The following is a 9,324-nucleotide window of genomic DNA, read 5'->3' as shown; positions in this document are numbered from 1 at the left end:
TTGGAAATTCTAGCCACAGTGATCAGATAAGAAAAAGAAATAAATGGCACCCAAATTGCAAAGAAGGAAGTAACACTGTCATTATTTACAGATGACATGATAGTGTACATAGAAAACACTATAGGCTCCACCAAAAAACTACTTGACCGAAACAACACACTCTTAAACAACCAATGGGTTAAAGACAAAATTACAAGGGAAATTATAAAATACCTTGAGACTTATGACAACAAATACAGCATACCAAAACTGATAAGATATAGCACAAACAGTGCTAAGAGGGAAAATTTTAGCTGTAAAGGCTTACGTTAAAAAAAGATAAAGATCTGGAGAATCAAGATGGCGGAGGAATGAGTGGAAGTCATTCTGACTTCCTCCCAGGACCACCCTGAAATTATAACTAAATTGTGGAGAAATCACCTGGAACAAACAACTGAACAATAGCGAGAGAGGAGCCTTGTAACCTCAGAGACAAAAGAATCGACTTTAGCACAATCTAACTGGTAAGCAGTGTGGTACAGATCTGAGAGGCAGGCAGGGCACCCACGGGAGGCAGCACCAGAAGGATATTGAAATGGCCAGCAGGATCCCCCTGAGAAGAGCGGGGTCTAAACCAAAAGCTGGAATCTCTAGCTTACAACACCAGAGCCCAAAATGTACACAGAAAACAGCCAGCTGCGAAAAGCGGCAGGGTTGCTCTCTGCCAGAGACAGATGGCTGGAGACACAAAGAACTGTTAAAGGGCCAATGCATAAATTTTTATTTTTAGCCACTTACCCTGGTCTCCTGCAAAGGTAGGGGCTACAGACGCCTGAGGAGAGACTGGGGAAGGAGGCTTTGGGGAGAGAACTGAGAGAGTGGCTGGCAGGCTCTCAGTGCTGACTCCTCCCCTACGTGGCAGCAGCCATCTTGCTCAGGCAGAGATCACTCCCCCTGAGTGACACCAGGGTCAAAGGACCCAATAGCCCCACCCCGAGGTGGGATTCCACCCTGCCCTGTGCTGTCTAAGCCGCCTGCTCAGTGCAGAGTGGCAGCCACAGCCAGAACATCTCTGGCTAAAGGGGGTGCAGGGACATCTCACCACACTTGAGGAGAGACTGGGGACAGAGACTCTGGGGAGAGAACGAAGAGAGTAGCCAGGGGGATCCCAGTGTGGACTTCTCCCCTACATGGCAGCAGCTTGACAGGACTTAACAACCCCGCCTCCAGGAGGGACTCCACCCCTCTCTGAGCTGTCTAAGTCAGCCTTTGAGTGCAGAGTGAAGAGATTAACAGCTGAAGGAGACAGCCAGAAACAGTAGATTCCTGGAAATCTCAAACAGACTGTCTAAGGTCAGACAGGTCATCATCTGACATCATCAGAGGCAGATCCAGAAAGCAAAAACAGTGGTCTCCAATCATAGAAGTCACACCACAAAGTCAAGAAATTAAGACACAATCAGAAGCAAAAAAAAAAAGAATGTCACAAATAATGGGAAGGCAAAGAAATACAGCCCACTCAAAGGGAAAGGAGAAATCCCCAGAAAGAGAAATAAATGAAATAGAGGCAAGTAATCTATCAGATCTTGAGTTCCAAACAATGCTTCCAAGAAAGCTCAATGAGCTCAGTGGGCTCAGAGAGAATTACAAAAAACTACAGGGAAACTATGAGGAACTTACTGCAAACTATATCAACATGAAAAAGCACATAGAAACTATCAATAAGAGGCAAGAGGAAATGAAGGATACAGTTTCTGAATTGAAGAACACAGTAGACGGAATCAAAAGCAGGCTTGATGAAGCTGAGGACTGAATCAGCAAGCTGGAGGACAAGGTAGAAAAAAGCTCCCAGAAAGAGCAAGAAAATGAAAAAAAAAAAGACTCAAAAAGAATGAAGAGGTGTTTAGGGAAGTGCAGGACAACATGAAACCTAATAATATAAGTATAATAGGGATACCAAAAGGAGAAGAGGATGAGGAAGGGATAGAGAACCTGTCTGAAAAAGTAATGATAGAAACTTCCCTAATTGGAGGAGAGAAAAAGTCACACAAGCCCAGGAAGCACAGAGGGTCCCACTCAAGAGGAACCCAGTGAGGCCCAGTCCAAGACACATCATCAGTAAAATGGCAAATATCAAAGACAAAGAGAATTCTAAAGAAAACAAGGGAGAAAGAGGTAGTAACATATAAGGGAGCCCCAAGATGGCTAACAGCTGACTTCTCAACAGAAACAGTGCAAGCCAGTAGGGAGTGGCAAGAAATATTCCAAGTGATGGAAAGCAAAGGTCTGCAACCAGGACTGCTCTACTCAGCAAGGCTCTCAATTAAAATGGAAGGCGAAATAAGGAGTTTCCCAGACAATAAAGGTTAAAAGAATACACCTCCACCAAACCGGCACTGCAAAATATGCTAAAGGGACTGCTTTAAGATGAAGAAAAAGTTTCTATGAATACCCAGTTTCTTTCAGAGTTGCCAATACTTGATATTACCAATATTTTTAACACTCATTAATCTGATTGTGACAATGATGTTATTTTAATTGTTCCTTTACTATTTGTTGATACTAAAACTGTTTCAGTTTATTTCTTGCCTATTTCTATTATTTAAAATAAAAAGCTTTAAATGACATTTTGGTATTCTTTATTCATTTATTGATTAAAGATTTGTAGAACTCCCCCTCCCCCCAAAAAGAAAAAATTATTAATCATGTTTAGATGTGTTGCAAATACTTTTCTATTCTATTCTTTGTCCTTTAACTTTTTTATATGTATATTACTATATAGTTAAATGTTTAATATAGTCATATTGTCAATATTTATGACTTCTGGGTTTGAACATTTTACTTCATGAACAGGTCATGAAGAATATTAGTTCTATTTTCTTCTAAAACTCCTTAGATTCTACATATTGACTTTTAACTCACCTGAATATTTCTTGTATAAAGCATGAAATAGGGCTCTATATTTGTTTTATTTCAAGTACTAGTGGTCCATGCACCTTATTTGTCAAATAAGTCTTATTTTACCCATTGATTTGAAATATCAACTCTATCATATATTATATTGTTATACAGATAGATACGTTTGTCTCTAGAATGTTCCTTATATTTCATTGATTTACTTGATTATTTCTGTGCTGGTGTCATGTTGGTTTAATTTCTGAGACTTTATAATGGTTTTAAATTTTTTAAATATTTTATAATTAACTTTCACATTTAAAAAAGAAATAAAATCAATCTGCATTTAAGAAAGAAAAAAGAGAGACAGATAGAACTCCTACCTTTTGCAACAACATGGATGAAACTGGAGAATATTCAGTTAAGTGAAGTAAGCCAGTTGATGAAAGAAAAATACCATATGATCTCACCTATAAGTAGACTCTATTCAACAAAATAAACTAATGAACAAAATAAACCACAAGCACAGAAACATGGAGCAGACTGAAAGTGACCAGAGGTGAGGGGGAAAGAGGACAATGGTGGAAAGAAGGAGAAGGAACTAGACAAAGAACATGTATGAATGGCCCATGGGCATGGACCACAGAGTGGGAATTGACTGTGGCGGTGGGGGGTGGTGGTCAGATGGGTGGAGGGGGGTAAAGAGGTAAAATTGTGTCAACTGTAGTAGAATAAATATGATTTATACATTTTAAATAAATAAATAAATAAATAAATAAATAAATAAATAAATAAAAATAGCCAGAAAATTAATCCCATGATACTTTCATGAAGAATGTATGAGAGTTATGGTTTGTGTACATACTTTCAAACATTGGCATTATCCATTAGTTTAATATTTGCCATACTAAAGGTGAACAATTATATCTCATTGTTATAATTTTTATTTATTTAATTGGTGAGGTCAAACATGTTTATATTGTTACCGAACATTGTGTTTTGTGAATTGTCTCTTCATGATGTGCTCATTTTGCAACTGCAAAATTCCTTCATATGCTAAGTGCTCTTTGTGGAGTGTAAATATTTTTTCTAATTTGTTAGTGTATTTGGGAGTATTGTGGGCTATATAAAAGTTTTAAATTTTTTTCAGAAATCTATTGGTCTTTTACGTTTTCTCTTAATGCTTTTTGTCTTTGATGTCATGCTTAGAAATACCTTTCCTACCTCAGAAACATAAAAATTTTCATGTATTTGTGCTTCTAAAATTCTTATAGTTTTATTTTACATTTAAGTGTTAATCGTTCAGGAATTATTGTGTTATAAGATTCGATTGGTTTAGTGAAGATCATGACAAGTGGTTTGCAGTTCTCCAAATACTTTTATTTCCAGTAATATCCACTTCTTTTCTGAAATTTATGGATGCATTTCACTTGTGCTGACTTATAAGATGACTTAGAGATGAAATTGATAACCCAAATAAATTAACATGATTGACCAGGAGGACCTGGGACGAGGACCAAACACAAAAACCCTTAAGATCTTGCTACAACACAATTGCTTTCAAAAGCAAACATATTGAGGCCAAGGCACTGAGGCTTCTGTTGAGAAAGCAGAGTTATTCATGGCTGCAAGTGGGAAACCAAAGGGGATCAGAGAGCTGTGGAGGCCAAGATGGAGCCCAGGCCTGGGTGGAGTGTAAGGCAAGTTTCTCAGATATAACTTTTCTGCCCCAGTGAAATTCAGAGAAGATAGATTCAAGAAGAAATCCTGGTCATGAACAGCTAAAGTTTTTGTGAGCTTTGATGTCTATTAGATGAATGAAAATGTGAAAGTATGAAGAAGCAGAAGCAGGTATTAAATTTGAACACTGTGACTTGTTTTCCTGAGATTCCCAGCACTTGACATCAAGCTGGCTCAATGTGGGTTCTCAGTTAATGCTAATTTCCTCCCCCTTCTCCTGACCCATCCTCTTACTTGTGTCAAGCCCACCACTTAGCACAGTGACTGGCAAGTTAGGCACTTAGTGAATGTTTATGGAATAAATGATTGGATGGTTTGAAGAAATAAGAAGGTTAGTTACATGCCAATAACCACAGTAGCCCCTTTGCGGGGTGCCTATTTCTACTAAGTGCTGTGCACACTTAGTTAATTTAATCTTCATGATATCCCCATAATATATAAATATTACTATTCCCATTTTGCATGTGAAGAAAGAGAAGGTCAGAGAGGAACCAAAGTTATTCCATTAAGAGGAGAAATCAAGGTTTCAAACCCTGAGCTGTCTGACTACAAAGCCCAAGCAGTTTTCCAGAATCCCTTCATAGCCTCTAAAAAGTTCACAGATCACTATGGCAAGAAAAATCTAATAATTTTATAGGCATGTGTACACCCAAGGCATTTCATGTGGATTTTTTTTCCCCTAAATGGATGAGACACACACCCACAGATTGAGCAAGACCAATGAGCCAGGGAGAACTCAACCTTCCAAATTCTTCAACTCAGCTCCCCTGAGAAGAAAGACAACAGATGGTCAATGTGCTGCTCACGTCCTCATCTGCACAACTATTTCTAGAGACACTTCAACTTGACAGGCTGGTTTGGAATTTTCTAGTGGCTGTGGGAACTAGCATGTTCAAGTTCAGCTAGAACTTTAATACCTGTTTATTAAATCTTTTCAAAAGGCAGCCACCAGGCCAAAATAGTGGAGAACAGGGTACTAGAAAAGCTGGTGGATGAGGGATGGGAGAACTGGATTCCAACTCTTCTATTATTATTGATTTGTTCCCTCAGCAACTGCTTTTTGAAATATTTATCATGTGTCAGATGTTGTGCTCTATTCTATGTAGTTAGCAAAAAAAAAAAAAAGTTGAAGAGAACATCACATAATGATTTCTTCTGGTGACAGGGAAATCAGGGTTAATATGCATAACATTCTTAAGCAAGTTACATTAATGTCTTTGTGCTCCTCTCTCAGAAAATAAGCCACACTGAAGGAAGAGAGAATGGGGCTCCTACAGATACGTGTGCTGGTTTGCTTTCAGTGTTTCTTTCAGACAGTAGAGAATTTGCCCCTTGTTATTTAAATTAAGACAATTATGATTATATTTTATCATAACTCACAATTTCTGCCCTTAGATATGTTCAAGAGCAAGGCAGGGTAGGAAGGCTGTCTTCTCTGCCAAAACACTTGTTTTGTAATCTCCACTGTGCCTTGCTCCAGCTGGTAGACAGCCCTCGCAGTTAAGCCCTGACTCTACTAGGTGAACCATGTTTCCTTGGGAGTCCAGGACTGTCTGGTTACTTAAAGAAATACCAGCTTCAGCCAAGGGCTGGAGCAGTCCAGATACATCAAGAGGCAGTTCAACATTTCCCTGGGTAGGAAAAAAGGGCTGTCTGAAACCCTGTGGCTGCTTGTCAATTCAGGGTACCCTAAATTCCATCTCATAATGACTAAAAGTGAGGCTCAAACTCCAGGGGAGGAAGCCCGTGGATTGGTAGATAGGAAGAGGCAAACTTTCCTCGAACTTTAAGGAACTTTGAGTCTAGTGGTGCCACACACCTCTACATACTACTTCAGCTGGAACCTGTTAGGTAGTACTTTATACCATAAAACCACTTTTATGTCCATCTTCTCATTACTCCTTACAAAACCCCTGTGGGGCTGTCTATTGTTCTCATCTTAAAATGAAGAAACAGGGCCTCAAATGTAATGATAATGCGCAACTGCAGAGACGGTGTGAGGTGAAACTGGTATCAGGCAAATGTCTGTGTGATTCCCCAGGTCCTTGTATGTAGGCAACATTCTAACTTGTCTTCTAAGAAACCCCCTCACACTCCACCTTAATGCACACATCCCGTGTAGTCCTTGGGGCTGAATCTGATGGGTTTTATTGTTGTATTAGGTTATGTTACCTGGCACAGTTGATGTTAAGAAGAAGAAAGAATCTTGCTGGACCTAACCTAATAATGCCAGACCTTTAAAAGTCAAGGATTTCATCTAGCTGGTAGCAACAGCAGAAGTCAGAGATGTGAAGTACAAGATGGATTTGATGCAGTGTTTTTGGCTTGAAGATGGAGGTGGCCACATGGAAAGGACAGAGTGGCTTCTAGGAGCCAAAAGCCAGCAGCCAGTACAGAAAGGGGCCTTCAGTCCAGTAGTGAGAGGAACTGAGTTCTGCCAACAAGGATGAGCTTGGGAGTGGGCCTTCTCCAGTACCTCTAGGTGGGAGCGCAGCCTGACTGGTACCTGATTTTCAGCTCTGTGAGACCCTGGACAGGAAGCCAGACACACAGGGCCAGACTTCTGACCTGCAGAACTGTGAACTAATAAATGAGTGTTGTCTTAACCAACCAAGTTTGTGGCAATTTGCCTTGCAGCAGTAGAAAACTAATATACCTTGTTTTCCTTGCTAAATCTTAGGACTTAGAGCACATATTTTAATTTTTGTTCTTCATTTCTCTTTGAAAGTGTTACACATGAACTTTAAGGTTCTTCTAGCTCAGATGATTCTAAGATTTTAAAACAGTATCTTTGTAAGGATTGAAAGAGAATAATTTATCTGAAAGCACTTTAATGTTGAGAAAATGTACCAAAAAAAGAGAACAGTACTCAATCTAATAATGTGTGTAGTCATCTCATGACTTCTTGGGATCTTCTAGGTCAGTTTCCCATGAAAGTAATCTGTATTTTAGGGCCACATCTGTGGGCATACAGGGAAGAGAAAGAATTTCTGACTGTGGAGAGGCCCCTCTTCTCCACGGCAGACCTCAGGGAACACATGGAGGCAAGATGCCCTGCAACACCCTGAAGCACGAGTAGGTGCTGTAGAAATGAGGCATAATGTAAAAGTGTGGTGTATACCTGAATAAGCTATAATGACAAAGTGATGTGAAGCTCCTGGAGGGTAGGGGATAGGGAGGGAGAGCTGCATCAGAGGCATCTACGAGCATGGGCTGGGTTTTGAAGATGAGAGGTTTCCCAGGTGGGTGGGGCTAGAGCAGCCCAAACAGAGGTCAAAGCACATGCAGAAGGTGGATCACACTTGTGAAACTAAAACCCAGGTGGGTATTCAGTCAGAGGGAACTTTTAGTAAGGAGATTATTGCTGGAGCACTTGGTGTAGAGAAGCAGGAGGGGGATTAGTGTACCCCTGTGCTGTGAGTCTGATATCAATTCTCTAACTTTCATCCACATAATCAACACTCATTCATCCTTAATCATGTGCACATACCTTCTGGGGGATAGTTTTGTTGAACTTTGCCTTCTCTAGTTAGAATGATAAGATCAATAAGTGCATACTGAATCTACCCTTATCTGTAGTGCTGAAATCAGAATTACTGGACTGCAAACCCTCAAGGCCCAGAGTCCAGTCTTTCACATCTTGATATCACAAATCACTCAGCACAGTTTCTTGCACACAGCAGATGCTCAGTGGTGGATTAAACTTAATTTGAAATAAATTGAATTAGCACACACATGAAAAAGGAGCAGAGATTATATCAAAATCTCCCTGATGGATTGTGCTCAGGATTGTGCACACCAAACCTTTGTGGCCTCAAAACACAGAGCATATTGGTTTGAGTACAATTCTCCAGATGAATCTGTATTGCAATCACTGTTTTGGGGGAAAGTCCTTCAGTTGCCAGAAGGTGATCTTGGAGGAAATCCTCTTCCACACTAGATCTAAGCCATTCTTGTCAGCCACTGGAGGGTTGGTTATTACTACTCCAGACAACTGATCCGGGAGTTGATAGTGAAATTACACAATTATGGATAATAGTGTGACACTAACTGAGGAATTATTCAGATGGTTCCTAAACATTGCTAATTTCCTTCCACCATTATACAGAGTTAAAGATCAGACAAGATGAAAAGTTGGTTAATCTTTTGTTTCTTTCTAGTGGGGAGATTTTTTCTCCCTGAAATCTTTTAAGTTTCAGTCTGGAAGAAACCTTAGAGTTATATATTTCTCTACTATTTGTTTACCATTAATTTATTTATTGAACAAATGTTAATTTTGTGTGACTACTATGACTCAGACACTGTGCTGGCCTCTAGGTTTGAGCTGCAAAATGATCAATGTGGTTCCTTGCCTTATATGAAGCTTAAAATCTAGAAGTTAGAAATTTCAAGAGTATAAAGTATTCTGATGGCCAAAGACAAGATTCTCTGGAAGTATGGTTTCTGGGAACTAACTTAGTTCAGCAAGGTGATATTCTCTAAGGAAATATTTAGGTAATAACTAAAAGTGAATGTGAATTACACAGGAGAGGGAGAGAAGGGAGAATGGGAGGGATTTCATATCAAAGAAATAACAACATTCATGTAATCTATAAATAAATTTTTAAAAAAGCAAGGTTCAAAAAAGGATGCTATAAGTGGAGAAGGCAAATGTTGAGATTTGAGATTTCAGACTTGGACTAACCTTATTTCTTTTACTGAGAATTGTAC

This window comes from Pteronotus mesoamericanus, unplaced genomic scaffold (genome assembly GCF_021234165.1).
Source record: "Pteronotus mesoamericanus isolate MK-2021 breed Mesoamerican mustached bat unplaced genomic scaffold, CSHL_Meso_final scaffold_125, whole genome shotgun sequence".
NCBI lineage: Eukaryota > Metazoa > Chordata > Mammalia > Chiroptera > Mormoopidae > Pteronotus > Pteronotus mesoamericanus.
The sequence above is the reverse complement of the archived record's forward strand: the minus strand, read 5'-3'. Positions refer to the sequence as shown.